At 44.8% G+C, this 17,965-nt stretch overlaps 1 protein-coding gene across 1 annotated transcript in view; it reads left to right on the forward strand.

The window, feature by feature from the left end:
* Nucleotides 1-17,965, forward strand: part of ABTB2 (ankyrin repeat and BTB domain containing 2) — a 213,959-nt gene that overhangs the window by 23,756 nt on the left and 172,238 nt on the right. The window lies entirely within an intron of this gene.

The following is a 17,965-nucleotide window of genomic DNA, read 5'->3' on the forward strand; positions in this document are numbered from 1 at the left end:
AAAATGGTCATGAACCAAGGATTATGATAAATCCAATTTGTGCACCTGAGGTTAAAAAATTAGTGGGTTCTCAATAGGTGGTAGCTATTTATTATCCCATGAACCACCTGAACCATGCCACAGGCCACCATTCATACCCTTTCTGATTGCCTCTCATTGATGCAAAATGCTCTGAGAAGTGAGTTTTTCTCCTCCAGCCACAGTGGCTTTCACATGGAGAACACAGCACAGTAGGGATATTTAAGTTGCCTGGATTCTTAGGTTGGGGCAGGTCTTAGGCATAAGCTCCCGTATGTGTCTAAAATAGTTGAACAAAGACAGGGTTGTTTTTGTCCTTACTGTGCCAGATGTAAAGGCTTTCATTAGAGTCACCTTAGGAGTATTCATGTTAGCCAGGAGATTTTCCTTCCGAGAGAAGGAAACATTTGGGTTGGATCTGATGGTGTTTGCCTTGGTGTGATTTTAGACCTTTCTGTTTCCATCGTCACCACTCAGCATCATGACTTTTGCCTATGCCTTTTTTTTTTTCACCTATGGCTCCCTTCCTTTAGTGGAAAGGGGAGGCACCGAGATGTTTGAGACACCTCAGTCGTGTGCTTGCAGATCCACGTATCCTCGTGTGCTGCCCCTGTCTCCTGAATTTGACAAAGTAGAGGAGACAAGAACATAGGTTTTGGAATTATGGAGACCTGGGTTCAATTTTGGGGTCTTCACTGTGTGATATGAGGTGGAGGCATTGCTTGTTTTTCCTCTATCTTATTATTTTATTGTATTTTATTTTTTGAGACAGTCTCACTCTTGTCGCCCAGGCTGGAGTGCAGTGGCACGATCTCGGCTCACTGCAACCTCTGCCTCCCGGGTTCAAGCGATTTTCCTGCCTCAGCCTCCCGAGTATTACAGGGATTACAGGTGAGCACCACGACACCCAGCTAATTTGTTTATTTTAAGTAGAGACAGGGTTTTGCCATGTTGGCCAGGCTGGTCTTGAACTCCTAACCTCAAGTGATCTGCCCACCTTGGCCTCCCAAAGTGCTGAAATTCCAGGCTCGAGCCACCATACCCAGCCTGTTTTTCCTTTATTTTATTTTTAGTTTTTGGGAATTTTGTTTGTTTTGTTTTGTTTCTCCTTTATTATAGATTAGGATGCATAAAGTCCAGAGTCTTAAATACACAGCTTGATGAATTTTTGCCCAGACATGCCCCTATGTAACTTACCCAGGTCAAGATCAAGATTTAAAACACTCCTGCTTAGGAGACACCCTCATGGCCATTCCTTGTTAGTGTCTACCCCACATAACTATTATTCTGACTCTTGCCACCTTCAATTGCTTTTGCCTGTTCTTGAACTTCTGGGGGTAGGTAAATTATTAAACCTTTCTGAGCCTCGGTTTATTTTTTAAAGTGATAGTACTTGTGCTATAGGGTTGAATTAGGAGAATCAACTGAGACAACACATGTAAAATCATTCGAGAAATATTTGTAAAACCCTTAATGCTTAATAAGGTAAAGCTGTTTATGGATGGCCACTGTTAACCTCAAAGTTTTTGCCTGTGTCTCACCCAGACAAAGCAGGCATTTCCCCAGTGCTCACAATAATTCATGTTCCTGTGCTCTCCATTTCCTTCCATGTCCTGTGACTCCCTGAATGCACTTCAGAGACTGTTCCATCAGTGGCTTTCAGGATTTTTTTTTTTTTTTTTAACTGAAACCAGTTCTTCTTGCTTAATAAGGCAGAGGAAATGGGCAGGAAAGCAGAGTTCTGCTGCCTTTGCCTCTTTTTCAAAGAGGGTCTGTTTGCTCTATTAGCAAAATCAACAGAGGCATTGCTGGACAGCGGGCTGGGCTGGACCAACTCCCCTGGGCTGGGGGGGTCCCTGGATGCTGGGTTTGCTGAGGGCCAGGAGTGGGTCACTGTGTGCTTTCAAAAGCAGCAGGAGGAGCCAGTTTTCCTTCTCAAAAAACCCAACCAAAATATCTACCCCTGTGATTGGCTAAAATTATCCAATTATAACTTAATTCCCTTAGGTGGAGGGTAGATGGGTGCATAATAGCCTGAGTGTGAGTGTGGGGGTTACATTTTTGGAGGGAATAATTTTGCATGTAGGATTCTATTTGACCTTAGTCTGAATGATGAATAGTGTAGCCTTTCCTTAAGGTAGGTCTTCATGGAGGAGAAGGGAGAACTGTGCAGTGGGTAGGTGGCAGTGAAGATGCAGGAGGCTGGGACAGGTTAGAGGGTGAATGCTCCAAATTTGTGATGTGGTCTAGGGCTAGGTCTGCCTACAGCCACATCACGTGCACTTACAGATGCCTCCTTTATGTCAAGCGCTGCATCAGAATAGAGGTGAAAAGTTACAGTCCTGCCCTTCAGGAGCTCTAGGTCAGAGAGCAAGAATCAAACAGGCAGTTGTAATACAGGCTATCGCATACTATACTGAGAAGACCATGGCCACAAAATCAGATTGGGGGCAAGGAGTTGTCACAGTCCCAGAGGTGGTCATTTGTGTTGAGATCTGAAAGATAAATAGAAGTTAGCCCTCAGGCTTGTAAAACCTGTGACTCATATCACCATATCCTTGGGACTCTTACCAGGAAATACATTTCCAAGGATAACTTCTGCTCACTCCACAAATGAGGTTTGGCTTTTACTGAACTACTTAACACTTTTGCTAGCGGCAAAGCTGGGTTTTTTAATGTTTCTTTTTCCCGCAGTCTTGCAACCCTTCTACCCCATGCAATGTGATCTTGAATACGCGGATCTTCTGGCTCTGCGAAAGACTATCATTGCCTTCTGGGTGAGTGAAGGAGGCTGGATGGGAAGATTTATTTATCAACTGAAGACTTTATTAGTAAGAGTTTATGAGTAAGAGAGTAACCTCTTTACAGAGCCAGAAGAGAGAGATGTTTGTTATGGAAGAGATACCCACTTGGCATCCCTCACATGGCCAGTCATGGTGTATGGGGCCAGCATGCCAAATTGCTCCAGTTACCATGGGACCCAGACTTAGACCGGAAATCATGGTAGGATGGGAAGGAGTCCAAAATACACATGGCTGGTGTATAGGCTACAGTTAGAAAAGAGAATAAGAGAACAGTGTATCTATTTTCCTGAAGGAGTATTGTAACCTCAGATGGGGTTGTTTTTCCACAACTCCTTACTCCTTGCATTTTATGGTCCTGATTTTTCAAGCTTTAATTTTTTCCATGTTAAGCAATACTTACGTGAGTTGAAGTGACCCTTTTATATGTTTGTGGTAAGCACTTTTTAGGCTTGTCGTGTATGCTTTTTAAAATGCCTCCAAACCGAAAAGGAGCCAAAGTCCCTTCAATCAGGAGGACTTTATTCTTCAACACCTGGAAGGAATATCTTTTTGGTTTTGCCACAGCTGTGTCTTTCCTGCAAGCGGCCCATTCGAAACCCAGCACTCCCTCATTTTATGGGATGTGCTGGTGGAACATAGGAGGGGGTCCACTGGAAGGCTAGATTTCTTGGAAGTCTCTGCTGCCAAGCTCAGCAACTGAAATTTCTCATTCATAAAGAAGCACATTTGCATCCTGCCCATGAAGTTGTTAAATGAAACTGGAAAATCAGGAAGGGGATCTTACTTGTACTTTTGCAGATGTAGCTCTGGAAAAGTTCCGAAGGGATCTAACTGCATGCACACAGCTTGGGAACAGTTCCAGGCCTCCAGGGGAACATTTAACAGGTCGCTATTGATAGCATTTTCCATGAACCACCCGAACATATTTCTTGGGAGTATTCGAAACTGTTGATGAAATGACAGTTATAGCATGGGGTTTGCACCCCTATGCCTCATTGACAACTATCTTTCTCTGCTGGATTGGGTATAATTTATCAATTGAATTTATTTCATACGTTTACTACCTTTACCCCACACTATGATGTTATAACCATGGCCAGTTTAGGAATGAGAGGTGATGACAATAATCCCTAATATAGGTACAGTTTCTGATGCTTTTTACAAAGAACTTTCACATTCTTTCTCATTTGATCTCAAAGCTATTATAGCTACCATTTATTGTGTCTTTCTATATATTAGGCGCCTTGCTAAACACTTTAGAAACTTTACCTTATTTAATTCTTAAAATAACCCTGTGAAACAATACTCTGATTTGTTCCCATTTTACAGAGGACGAAACTGAGGGTCAGAGAGATTGGGCCTCTTGACCCAAATCCTAATCTTGGATCTAGGGTAGACTAGAGATTTGAACCTAGATCTACCCAACTCAAAGCCCAAAATACCAGGCAGTGGTGGCTCCTAGTCTCCCTGTGTTAGAGGCAGGGGGCTTGGTTTTTCCTATAGAAGAAAATGAAGTGCAGAAGGGTTTACTTGGGGTTCCATGGTTACAAGAGTGATCCAGCAGGGACCGGAAGTCAGGAATCCTGTGAGATCAGTGCTTTGTCATTACCCAAGACCTGTTTATCTAAGCAGTATTCCCTGAGTGAAGTCCCTGGCACTTCCCAGCCAGCAACCACTTGGTCAGAAATAGCCAGTCCTGGACTCATACTTGGGCACAGAGATGGGAAGGAGTTCTGGGAATCCAGTGCATCATTCTCATTTCCTAAGTAATTTATAGCTAAAAAACCACAAAGTTGCTTCTAAGTACACTTCGGTTTACCATTTCTGTGTCAGGACTCTTTGCAGGCTACAGACACAGTTCAACCATTTGAAGCAGAGGAAATTTACTGGCTTGTTTAAAAGTCCCAAAGTAGGGTTGGCTTCAGGTACACTTTGATTCAGAGGTTCACTGGTACCTTTGGGACCCTGTTTCTTTTGCTTACTCTTCCTTCTGGATTCTGCTCCTGGGTGGGCTCCATTATCTGGCAGCCTTTCTCCTGTGGTTATAAAGTGGCTGCAGCAGCCTCAGCTTTGAAGCTGAGTAGGAAAGGGGACCAGTTGGCTTCTTCTGATAGCTCAAAGATTCTGGACTTCAGTCTTATTGTCTATGATTGGCCTGGCCTAGGTCATGTGCCTCATCATTGAACCAGTCCTTGTAGTCCATCGCCACATGCTCCACCCCATGCTGAGAGGGAAGGTTGGGAGCCCTCATGGCCTGAGAACTGTAGGTGGGCTGTGGATAGAAGAGGAAGATTGGATGCTGTGGAGACAAGATGCTGGGTGATCTGGACAGGGCGGGTAGAGTGGGAAGTGGGAAAGGAGATGGATCTGGAAGGAAAAGTGGAATGGAAAAATCAGTCTTCTAGAGAAACACATCTTCACATTAAGTAGGGCAAGGGTAACTTCTGTATTTGAAGAGTTTCAACAGACCATTAATGAGAGTATCTTGCTGCTGTTAGAACAATTATTTGTTATATTCACTGACTTCAGTGTTTATTTGTTCTAATGAAACCTTTCCTCTCTGAAAGAGAAGCACTTCTTTAGAGTGTGTCTTAAATATTCAGATTACAGGTTTGAAGGAGAGAGCCATTTAGGTGCTGAATAGCTTGCAGGCTGGGTTTATTGCTGTCTTAATGGGATCTTAAATTGTGCCAGTTGAATTAAAATGTTAATTCTCTTCTAGTCTATCTCTGATCCAGTGCTACCTTGACATACTTGAAGTTTTAGTTAGACTGTTTGGTCTAAACTGAGTGTTGACAATTATTATTGAAAAGTTCATCTTAAAGATTTTTGCTTGTAATAAGCTGCAGATGCAAATAGAAGGTGTGACCATATGAGAGGCCACGTGTTTTCAGGATTCTGGATGGCTAAGTGGCCAATTTGCTTTCCAATTCAGAACTAAACCAGACAAGGAGGGGTGTTATAAAATGTTTCTTTTGAAGTACCTACAGCTAACTAGATCCAGATAGTGTGAATGTTGAGAGCCAGTAAGGGTTCCTTGAATGCCTGCCCTGTGGCCTGCATCTCTAGAGGCATCATGGAGAACAAAAAGGTGGTTTCTGCTCTGGAGGAATGAATGATCCTGTTGCAGTAATAACAGAAACTGTTTATTCAGCACTTACTAGCTCAGGTACAGCGCTAAGAACTTTGCATACGTTGTCTCATTTAATCCTCATCACACCAGTAGAAGGGCAGATACTATTCTCCTCAATTTTCAGAGGAAGCAGCAGAGGCTTGGAGAGGTTAAGCAGCCTGCCTCCAGTCCCCAAGCAAATGAGCATCAAAGCCAGCCTCACACCAGGCTCTCTCCAGCTGCAAAGCCTGAATCCCTCACTCTGATGCTGTGGATAGAGACTGTCATTGCAGGATTTCTCGCAGTCAAAAAAGCAAGTACTCCCTTGATAAAAGATTTCATCACTCTTAAAACTGGAAGCCTGGGAAGAAGGAAGATTGCGTGAATGCTGAGGCCAGTGTCTTTCCAGAAGGGGGGATACTGAGTGGGCCTCCTTCCAACCTGTCTGACCCACGTGGTCTCTCCATCTGTCTGACTTTGACTGCCAATCCAGCCTGTCTGCAGTCTGGACAGCAGGACCAGTCCTAGCACAAACCAAATCTTTATTCTGGAGTTGGACAGAGTCAGAATTGCTTAGGGCTGATGAGGCCACCTTAATCTCAATATTTTCACACGCTGTGCTAGATGACACATTTCAGAGCGCAGGCAGAATGAGGGTTGGAAATGTGAAACAGCCAGCGAGGAGCTGGGTCTGGGAGTGAGACAGCAGACAGAGTGCATTCTAACCATGTACGCGCGGCTGCCGGGGGCTTGTTTAAACCAGATTCTGCCAAGGTCATAGAAGCAGAAAACATGATCCAGAACTCCTCCTCCCAGGCAGGATAATTTGGTTTCTAAAGTTTTTTCTCTATAGTTTCTTTTGGGAGAAATATATCTGGGAAAGGGGGAAGAGTGAAAATAAGGGAATTTTCTTTCAAATCCTTAGGAACATACATATAGAGTCCCATGTATAGGACGATGCTATAGAGTTGACAGTTTACCCCCAAGGAAGGAGTATGTAATCCTGGGCTGAGGATGACTTTTTCCAACAAGGTCCCTGACTCCTGTCACTTTTGGGGTTGCTTTCCTTCAAAAGCTAATTGAGAGTGGAAAGGCACCGGGGGCGAGTGAAGATAACCAAATGTGCCTGAGGCCTGGGAGTGAGAGCCTGCTACTGGGCCCCTGCTACTGGGCCCTCAAGTGGCTAGGGGTGTGAATTCCTAGGGTGGGACACAGAGGATCATCTTCTTTGATGTTTATATAAAAAGTAGGATTGCAATGTCCCTCTTTATCCCTAGTAATCTTTGCTGTGAAGTCTACTTTATCTGATATTAGAGTCACTCCAGCTTTCTTTTGATACGTTTGCATAATGTGTTTTTCCATACATTTAATTTTAACTAGCCTCTATTGTATTCCAAGTGAGTTTCTTGTATGCAGCAAATAGTCACATTTTGTTGTTTATCTATTCTCATAATCCATTATCTCCTAACTGGTATGTTTTCTATTATTTTATTTTATTTTTGAGATGGAGTCTTTCTTTGTCGCCCAGGCTATAGTGTAGTGGTGCAATCTCGGCTCACTGCAACCTCCACCTCCTGGATTTAAGTGATTCTCCTGTCTCAGCCTCCCAGGTGGCTAGGATTACGGGAACCCACCACCATGCCCAAATACAAAATAATTTTTGCATTTTTAGTAGAGACAGGATTTCACCATGTTGCCCAGGCTGATCTTGATCTCCTGACCTCAAATGCTCTGCCTGCCTCAGCCTCCCAAAGTGCTGGGATTATAGGCATGAGACAATGCACCCAGCCCTAACTGGTATGTTTAGAACACTTACATTTAGCCTAATTCTTTATATATTTGGATCTAGGTTCTATTATTTTATTATTTGTTTCTGCTTGTTCTGTTTTTTGCTCCTCTTTTTCCCCTTTCCTGCCTTTAGATTTTTTTTTTTTTTTTTTTTTTTTGAGACGGAGTCTCACTGTGTGGCCCAGGCTAGAGTGCAGTGGCCCGATCTCGGCTCACTGCAAGCTCCATCTCCCGGGTTCGCCATTCTCCCGCCTCAGCCTCCGCGTAGCTGGGACTACAGGCGCCCGCCACCACGCCCGGCTAGTTTTTTGTATTTTTTTAGTAGAGACGGGGTTTCACCATGTTAGCCAGGATGGTCTCGATCTTCTGACCTCGTGATCCACCCGCCTCGGCCTCCCAAAGTGCTGGGATTACAGGCTTGAGCCACCGCGCCCGGCCCTTTAGATTATTTAAACTTTTTTTTTCGAGACAGGGTCTCACTCTGACGCCCAGGCTAGAGAATACAATAGTGTGATCTCGGCTCACTGCAACCTCCACCTCCCAGATTCAAGTGATTCTTGTACATCAGCCTCCCAGGTAGCTGGGACTACAGGCACGTGCCCCCACACCTAACTAATTTTTGTATTAGTATTTTTAGTAGAGATGGGGTCTCACCATGTTGGGCAGGCTGGTCTTGAACTCTTGGCCTCAAGTGATCCACCTGCCTTGGCTCCTCAAAGTGTTGGGATTACAAGTGTGAGCCACTGTACCTGGCCAGAACATTTTTTAGTATTCTGTTTTAATGTATCTATTATGGGTTTTGACTATATCTCTGTGGTTTTTTTGGTGGGTGGTCTAAGGATTAAAAACTACAAACTTAAGTTTCCATTGTCAACTTAAAATTGGTATTTTCCTAGACGTTTAAGTGGAATGTATAGAAAGCTCACCACTATCCCTTTACCCTTTGTATAAAATCTAACATTGTAGGAGACTGTGCTAGCCTGTCAGAGTACAGAGAGAAGAGAAAGACCTGGAAGGAATTAAGAGTTGAATTAAGAAAGAATTAAGGTTTTACCTCATTCTTTCATTCATTTAGTAAACATTTATCCAGCTTTTTTATTTGAGACTGTCTCGCTGTGTCACCCAGGCTGGAGTGCAGTAGTACAATCTCAGCTTACTGCAACCTCCACCTCCTGGATTCAAGTGACTCTCCTGCCTCAGCCTTCCAAGTAGCTGGGATTATGGGTGTGTGCCACCACGCCTGGCTAATTTTTGCATTTTTAGTAGAGATGAGGTTTTGCTGTTTTGGCCAGGCTGGTCTCAAACTCCTGGCCACAAGTGATCTATCTGCCTCAACCTCCCAAAGTGCTGGGATTACAGGCATGAGTCACTGCACCTGGCCTATCCAGCATTTGACCAGGCAGCAGAATCCTCTCTCTCCTGGGCTGGCTAATCTATAGATCAATACAGTAGTAAGAGTAGTAATAGTAATAGCTGACTTCATTAAGCATTTACTATGTGCCATGCACTGTTCTAGGTTCTTACAGGCAGTATATTGCCATTTCAACAATGCTATGATGTTGGTGCTATGATTATCTGCACCTTAGAAGTGAGGAAACTAGGGAACAGAGAGCTTAACTTGCCTAAGGTCACATAGCCAGCAAATGGCAGAACTGTGGACCCACTGATTTTCAATCCTGCATTATCACAGGACCTCCATGGGGAAATAACACATACTGGAAGGTATAGTACTGGTTCTGTCTTGGAGAGCATTTATTCTCCACCACATTCAGACCTTCCTCTGATAGGAGCCACTGATGGACCACTTAAGAGGCTCTTATTTTTCCTATCCTCCTGTAAATATTCATAGGATATCTTCTTTGTGCCAGGGATTATGCACATAATACCAGAGCTCTAAGAACTATGACTTTGAATCTGAAGTTAAAACTGGAAAGAGTCCAGGTATGGTGGCTCTTACCTGTAATCCCAACACTTTGAGGGGGCCGAGGCAAGAGGATTGCTTGAAGCCAGGAGTTTGAGACCAGCCCAGGCTACATCAACAACAAAAAAGGACAAACCAGAACAAGAACTGGAAAGCACTCTGTGACCGAATCAGTGCACTTTTCAGATGTGGACTTTGAGGTGGAGGGAGGTGATGCAGCCTGCCACGGGCACTCCAGTAGAGGCTGAGCCTGCCTGGACGTAGGCCCCTGACTCCTGCTTTGGTGTCTTTGTGCCTCTTTGTGTTGTCTTGGCAGAAGTGTAGGGGAAGCTAAAGAGTAGCAGAGCTGGAAATTCTGATCTGTAACTGACAGGGACAGCCAGCGGTCCCCACAGAGGAGCCCCTACTTGCATGCCAAGCCTCAGAAGGCTTTGGCAGCTGGGCTGTGCTATTTAATAACCTCCTGGAGGCTGATCCAGTGGTCTGGCAGCATTACTGACCAATGCTGAGGTTTATTTGTAGGCTTGGGTTTTGCATTTCCTGAAGAGGCAGGAGTAGACCCTAGGAAGAACTGTTGGAAAGGTAGCTCAGTCTAACTGGCACCTGTTTTTTAACAGCATGACTTATTGTGGGAATGACAAGTAGATATCACCTCATGGACCAAGCCCGGTCAGTCATCACTGTCTGGAGCACTGTGGTGAATTCAGCCTCAGAAGAAAGAATTCAGAAATCCATTGATGATGCCTATCATGGGCCCAGGAATAGGGGCTGGAAACTTGTCTGGCAGTTATTTACCACTAGTGTGAGGGTTAAAGTAAGCCTGGGATTTTAATTGTAGCACAATAATATCTGTCCTCATGGGACTGTTGTGCGGACTAAATAAGAATTTATGTAAAGTAGCTGGGCATGGTGGTTCATGACTAATCCTGGCACTTTGGGAGGCTGAGGCAGGTGGATCACTTGAGGTCAGGAGTTCGAGACCAGCCTGGCCAACATGATAAAACCCTGTCTCTACTAAAAATACAAAAATTAACCAGGTGTGGTGGTGGACACCTATAATCCCAGCTACTTGGGAGGCTGAGGCAGCATTGTTTGAACCCAGGAGGCAGAGGATGCATTGAACCAAGATCATACCATGGCACTCCAGCCTGGGCAACAGAGTGAGACTCCATCTCAAAAAAAAAAAGGAATTTACGATGATGTAAAGTGCTCATTAGCTTGTAGTCATTTGTTTTGCTTTGTGTTGGTAAGGGCTGTTCAGAAGAAAGAAAGTTCAGTTTATTCATTCAAATATTTGAGTGCCCTCCATACACCTGGTACTAATTTGGCCCTGGAGAAAGATTGTGCATGCTATACTAGGTCACTCTTCTCGTGGAGATTGTTCTACGTGGAAGACATAGACAATAATTAGTAAATAAACAAGCAGGATGAATTCACATAGTGATAATGGTATTGAAGAACAACAAAAATTAGGCTAATACGAGAGAGGATTATGCAGGGGGAGGAAGCCCCTGTGACAGGGTGACATTTGAACAGAGGAGCCGATAGTGCAAAGATCTTGGAAAGGGAAGAACAAATGCGAAAGACTCCAGGAGAAACAGCCTTAAAGTATAGTGAGCTTACAGAAGGCAGGCCAGAGATACCATGCCCTAGTTGCTAAATGCTTTTAAAGCTTTTATTATAAAAATTTAAAAACATTTAAGAAGTATATAGGCTTGTGTAATAACCTCTGTATATCCATCACATAGATTGAGCTGTTAACTCCGTTTTGACGCTTGCTATCTGCGCCTCCCTTTTCTGGCTGTACTTGGTTAAAGCAAATCCCAGACATCATGACATTTTATCCCTAAATACTTCAGTATGTATCCTTTAAAAAATAAGCATTTGCGGCCAGGCGCAGTGACTCACGCCTGTAATTCCAGCACTTTGGGAGGCTGAGGCAGGCGGATCACTTGAGGTCAGGAGTTCGAGACCAGCCTGGCCAACATGGTGAAACCCCGTCTCTACTAAAAACACAAAAATTAGCCGGGTGTGGTGGCAGGCACTTGAAATCCCAGCTACTCAGGGAGCTAAGGTACAAGAATTGCTTGAACCCGGGAGGGAGAGGTTGCAGTGAGCTGACATCGTGCCACTGTACTCCAGCCTGGGCGACAGAGTGAGATTCAGTCTCATACATACATACATACATACATACATACATACATACATACATACATAAGCAAGTAAGCATTTGTTCCCATCTAGGCAACATGGCGAAACCCCATCTCTACAAAAAAAATACAAAAATTGGCTGGGTGGGGTGGTACGCATCTCTGGTCCCAGCTACTGGGAGGGTGGGGGGCTGAAGTTGGAGGATCACTTGAGCCCAGGAGGCAGAGGTTGCTGTGAGCCAAGATTGCACCACTGCATTCCAGCCTGGGTGACAGAGAGAAAAAAGCGTTTCCTTACAACCTAATGTAGTTTCTTGCTTTAATTCTCACAATGCCATTGTCATGATTAATAATTTCTTCTTTTTCTTTCTTTTATTTATTTATTTATTTAATTGAGATGGAGTCTCTCTGTGTCACCTAGGCTGGAGTGCAGTGGTGCAATCTCAGCTCACTGCAACTTCTGCCACCCAGGTTCAAGTGATTGTCCTGCCTCAGCCTTCCGAGTAGCTGGGATTACAGGTGCATGCCACCATGCCCAGCTAATTTTTGTATTTTATTAGACACGGGGTTTCACCATGTTGGCCAGACTGGTCTCAAACTCCTGACCTCAAGTGATCTATCCTCCTCAACCTCCCAAAGCGCAATTAATAATTTCTTAACACAACGTAGTACTTACTCAATGTTACCTGCTTGCCTCAAAAATATAAATTAGTTTGAATCAGATTCCAAACAAGGTCTGTGTGTTGCATCTGGTTATTATCCAGATCATGTGCTTTCATGATGAAGAAGGTATTTGACATCAGACTCATCTTATTTGGATGGGTTTTGCATGCCTTTCTGGCCAGGTATGTAGCTTAGATTGTTAGAAGCCCTGAAGGGCTGTGAAACCCTGTCGATACTGTCAGGTTATTTCCCAGAGGGATATTCAGAAATCCTCTGCCCTGCCTTCATTATTGCTAGCAAAACTGTGGCTCTTTCAGTGTCAGAAGCAATGGGTGTATAAGTTTGGGCTTTCTCTGCTGGCTCAGAGGTGAGTCCCGACTGTCCTGAATGCTGTCATGATTCTAGCCCCTTGAAAGTGATTGATTTCAGAACAGGCATGTGACCCAGTTCAGACCATCAAGGCCTGAGGGAAGGATGCTAGGTGGAGCTTCTCTGGAAGGATTTCTTTACCCTCGGTTTGGGGTCTTCTCTTAAGACTTTTGAATGGCATATGCGAACATCATGTCTAGAGCTGCGGCAGCTGCCATCTCATGACTGCAGGGAAAATCAGGCAAAACCCAACATCTTGATGCAGGCTGAGGTGGGAGAAAGGACATGACTTGGGTCCTTGGTGACACTGTTGAGTCACAGAACCAACCAACCCTGAAACTACCCTACCCAAGTCTTCTTATAGGAGACAATCACGCCCTGGCTGTTTAAGCCACTTTTTGTTGCTTTTTGTTGTTGGCTTTGCATCCGGGTGCATCCCAATGATACATACACTCAATTCACAGGCATCTTTCTGGATAAAGCAATATTGTCTCTAATAGGTTTTCATTTTCTTTGAGATAGAAAAGAAGTAGTAACCTTTAAAGTCTATCCTTACTCTCTTGCTTAAACCAGTTTTTTTTTTTTTCCAATTGGTCGGTGAAATGTTTCTCCTTTTTCCTGTTGAACTTCAGTTGAACATAGCACACTCTCATGAGTTGTCTAGAAACATTTAAGAAGCTTTGGCTTCTGTGGAATAAGAAATACGCAGCTGTTCATTCTCCCTTGCAATGACTTGACCCAAAGTAAAACATCCTTGTTTGTTTGTTTGTTTTTGAGATGGAGTTTTGCTCTTGTTGCCCAGGCTGGAGTGCAGTGGTGAGATCTCAACTCACTGCAACCTCCGCCTCCTGGATTCAAGCAATTCTTCTGCCTCAGCCTCCCGAGTAGCTGGGATTATAGGCGCCTGCTACCATGCCTAGCTAATTTTGTACTTTTAGTAGAGACAGGGTTTCTCCATGTTGGCCAGGCTGGTCTTGAACTTCTGATCTCAGGTGATCTGCCCACCTCAGCCTCCCAAAGTGGTGGGATTACAGGTGTGAGCCACCATGCCTAGCCAGTAAAACACCTTTAAATGGCGCAAAGTAAAATTTGTGGAAGATTTTGGTGCACATTGGCTGAAAGAAAGATACAAATGGTGTTGGGGAAGATTGGCAAGCTTGAATGTGCTGCTTGCTAACCAGACGTAAGGCATTCTCAGTAGTGAGCTGAGCTTTTCCAGGGGACATAAAGTTAGTCTGGTATGTTCTAGAGAGTTCCACAGACCTCTAATGTGGACACACATTAGAGTCCTGCCTGTGGGGTAAGTCTTCAGTGAAGGTTAGGCAAGAGAATTCAAGAGGCAGCCAGCCCACCCTGGCACCTTGGGCTTCCAAGCTCTACTTTGCTTTGGAGAAGAGATTCTGCCGTGGTGAGGTATGTCCATCCAAGTGACTTTTGTCATAAATCTCTGTACACCGGTGGAGGCACTGAAATGGTCTACAGCTGAAATGGCCTTTTCAGCTCGGAGATCATCCAGGGATAAGGTTTTAATCATCAACCAGACTGCTTCGGCCACTGAGTACATTTTTTAGGACCCTGCCTTCTGACTTTGATTCCCCAGGAAATACAAAGTATTCAAATGTTAGCCCAAGGGTAGCATCCTTAAGAAATAAAATCTGCTCTTTTCTCAGAAACCTGAGTGCCTTCCAAAGCCAGAACTAAAATTATATTTGGGTCATCTGTGCACATATTTGGGGGAGACATAAATCGTATGCAGCTCTGTTAGAGATCTCAGGGAGTGAGCTGTGTGTTAAGACTAAAATAAAATTAAGTAACGTGTGCTAAGGGATTAGTATGTTCCAAGTACTGAACTAAATGCTTTATACTCACTAGCTCATTTTAATACACCTGCTCTCTAAAAAGTGGCCAGACATGGTGGTCATGCCTGTAATCCCAGTACTTTGGAAGGCTGAGGTGGGTGAATCACCTGAGGTCAGGAGTTCAAGGCCAGCCTGGCCGACATGGTGAAACCCCATCTCTATTAAAAATACAAAAATTAGCTGGGCGTGGTGGTACATGCCTATAGTCCAACCTACTTAGGTTGAACCCAGGAGGCAGAGGTTGCAGTGAGCAGAGATCATGCCCCTGAACTCTAGCCTGGGTGACAGAGCAAGACTTCATATAAAATAAGATAAATATAAAATAGTTGTGGTATCTCATTGTCCAGGTGATAAGAGAGAGGCTGGGAGGGGTTAAATAACTTACCACACATTGTGAAGAGTGACAGTGGGAAGCTCACACTCAGGTCTGGCCAACTCCACAGTCCGCCTTGATAATGACTTCAGAGGTGACAGACAGCACTGCATGTACTTGGTGTATGTTGGCTGTTCCTTTTTTGTCCCAAACCTGTCCTTGACTTGGAGCTATCTCACACCTAGGTTTCTCCTTCACTGCTGCCTAGATACTGGCCAGCACAGGCATCAGCTGGTCCTGATGGGACCTGCCCCTTTATGATAAAGCCAAAAGAGGCCCCGCTAAGCTTTGGGGTCTCTTCTGACTTTATCATAAAGGGGCAGGTCTCTGTGACCTTCTTCACCTGGCTGTATAGTGACCACCTGAAGTCGGTGGGGTTGTGGGGAAGAAGTCCTGAGCCAAGGCTTCTTGTGTGTCAGATCCAGGAAGCATTTTCTTTCATTTCATTGCCTTGCCCTGGGTCATCTGTTCTAGAGTTCGAGGTGGTGTCTACTCCAGTGCTGTCCCTGTTACTCTGTAGGGCTGACCAGATGTTATCCCCCAGCTCCAGGGGCCTTGGCCATCATCCTTGCTAAGACAGTGCCAGTCTCTGGCTCCAGGATTTCAGGCTGGGAAGAGGTGCTTTTGACATTACAGCTGACTCAGGGTAATAACTGGGCAGTTCCTTTGAAAGGCATGCAAGCTTCCTTCCTTAGCCCTGAGATGACACTTCTTGGTATTTCTCCATCAAAACATCTTGTTTCTCCAAACAGTGGGGTTTATAGATTACTTGGACTAGTGGTTAAGCTGCCCAAGGATGACCTGAGAGCAGCAGCATGCTGGATCCTTATCACATTGTGGGTCACCTCCTGACTCAGAACATTGAGTTCTGACTCCCCAGCTGGCATTAAATGGAAAATAATCCCCTGGACTCTTGGACTGTGTACTTACTGGCTGATTCACAGTCCTGTAAAACCACCTTCTTTCAACTGCCTAGAAATCTAAGTTGGAATTTTGATTATGACATCGTTGTATATTTAATAGCTGAGACTCAGGTCTGTCCTGGCCCTGCCACGAGCCAACTGAGTGTCCTTAGACCGGTCCCTTGGTCCCTCAGACCCCATGCTTCCTCCTTGGGAAAGTGTTGGGGATGACTTTTCTAAATGATCTCTGGGTTGCCTTTAAAATAAGTCATTCCTTGGGATCATGTCTTTTGCAGTAACATGGGTGGAGCTGGAGGCCATTACCCTAACTGAACTAACTCAGAAGCAGAAAATCATGTATCACATGTTCTCACTCAAAAATGGGAGCTAAACAATGGGTATGCATGGACATAAAGATGGGAAAAATAGACACTGGGAATTACAAAAAGCGGAGCTAGGCATGGTGACTCATGCCTATAAATCCTAGCGCTTTGGGAGTCTGAGGCAGATGGATCACCTGAGGTCAGGAGTTTGAGACCAGCCTAGCCAACATGGCGAAACCTTGTCTCTACTAAAAATACAAAAAAATTAGCTGGCCATGGTGGCACATGCCTGAAGTCCTAGCTACTTGGGAGGCCGAGGCAGGAGAATTACTTGAACCCAGGAGCTGGAGGTTGCAGTGAGCCAAGATTGCGCCACTGCACTCCACCCGGCCTGGGTGACAGAGCGAGACTATGTCTCATAAAAAAAGGTGGGCAAGGGGGTCTTGGGGAGGGCAGGAGTTGGGGTGAGGGTTGAAAAGTTACCTGTTAGGTAAAGTGTTCACTATTCGAATGACAGGTATGCTAGAAGCCCAATCCCCACATTATGTGTGTGATACCCATGTAATGAACATGCACATGTATCCCCAAATCTGAAATAAATTTTTTTTAAGCCATTTTTTAAATTTTATTTTTACGTGAGACAGGGTTTTGCTCTGTCGACTTGGCTGGAATGTGGCGACAACATCTTGGTGCACTGCAACCTCGGCCTCTCGGGCTCAAGTGATCCTCCCACCTCATCCTCTCGAGTAGCTGGGACTACAGGCACCTAATTTTTGTGTTTTTTTTGTACAGATGGAGTCTTGTCATGTGACCCAGGCTGGTCTCGAACTCCTATACTCAAGCAATCCTCCTGCCTCAGCCTCCCAGACTGCTGGGATTATAGGTGTAAGCCACCATGCCTGGCCCATTGCTAATTTCATTGGCCAAGGGTTTCTCTTACTATGATTGCACTCCCATTGCCAGTGCCCCCTTGTTGAGCAGTCTGTGGGCCGAGCATAATCAAGGGAAAAATACAAGCTGTGAGAGAGGCGACAAACCCCAGCTCCCTTGCTCAGGAAGATTAGAGTCTCCAGGGTAGAAAGCCTGTAAACAGTATACTAATGATTGTGATGAGGATCTGAACAGAGGGCAGTGGAATCAGAGGGCAAGATTGCCTAAGCCAGGCTCATCAGGCACATCTAGAATACAAACAGATGGCAAAGGTAACATGTTTAACTTGCCCAAGAGAGGCCGTGTCTTTATTAAACATCCAAAAACCTATGGCGTGAAGTACCAGGGGTTCTTGCGTGTGTCTCTGGTTGGAATTGTTCTAGTTCTGTTGGTTTCGTAGTCAGTTACCTATGAGCGGAGCAGAATCAAACAGGCTTTGTGCCTCTCCCGCCCTGAGTACCTCAGGCACGGTAGTTTTGAAGCAGACACTGCTGGGGCCAGAGTGTTTCGTCCAGATCTTTCTGTTCTTTCCCATGTGCCTCCCCGGGCTTCCCCAGTGAGGTCATTAGTGTGTCCAGGGTAAGAACTGTATCACAAGCTTCCCACAAATCTTCCGTGCTACCACTGTCTCGGGCACACACAGGTCCTTTGTATACCCTTAATGTAGTCAATTAGGACAGGCCCAGCCAAGCTTTATTTATTCTTGGAAACTCTGTGTGTGCAGTTGTTATTGTTGTGCTTTTTATCACATTC

Source organism: Macaca mulatta, chromosome 14, assembly GCF_049350105.2.
Source record: "Macaca mulatta isolate MMU2019108-1 chromosome 14, T2T-MMU8v2.0, whole genome shotgun sequence".
NCBI classification, from domain to species: Eukaryota; Metazoa; Chordata; class Mammalia; order Primates; family Cercopithecidae; genus Macaca; species Macaca mulatta.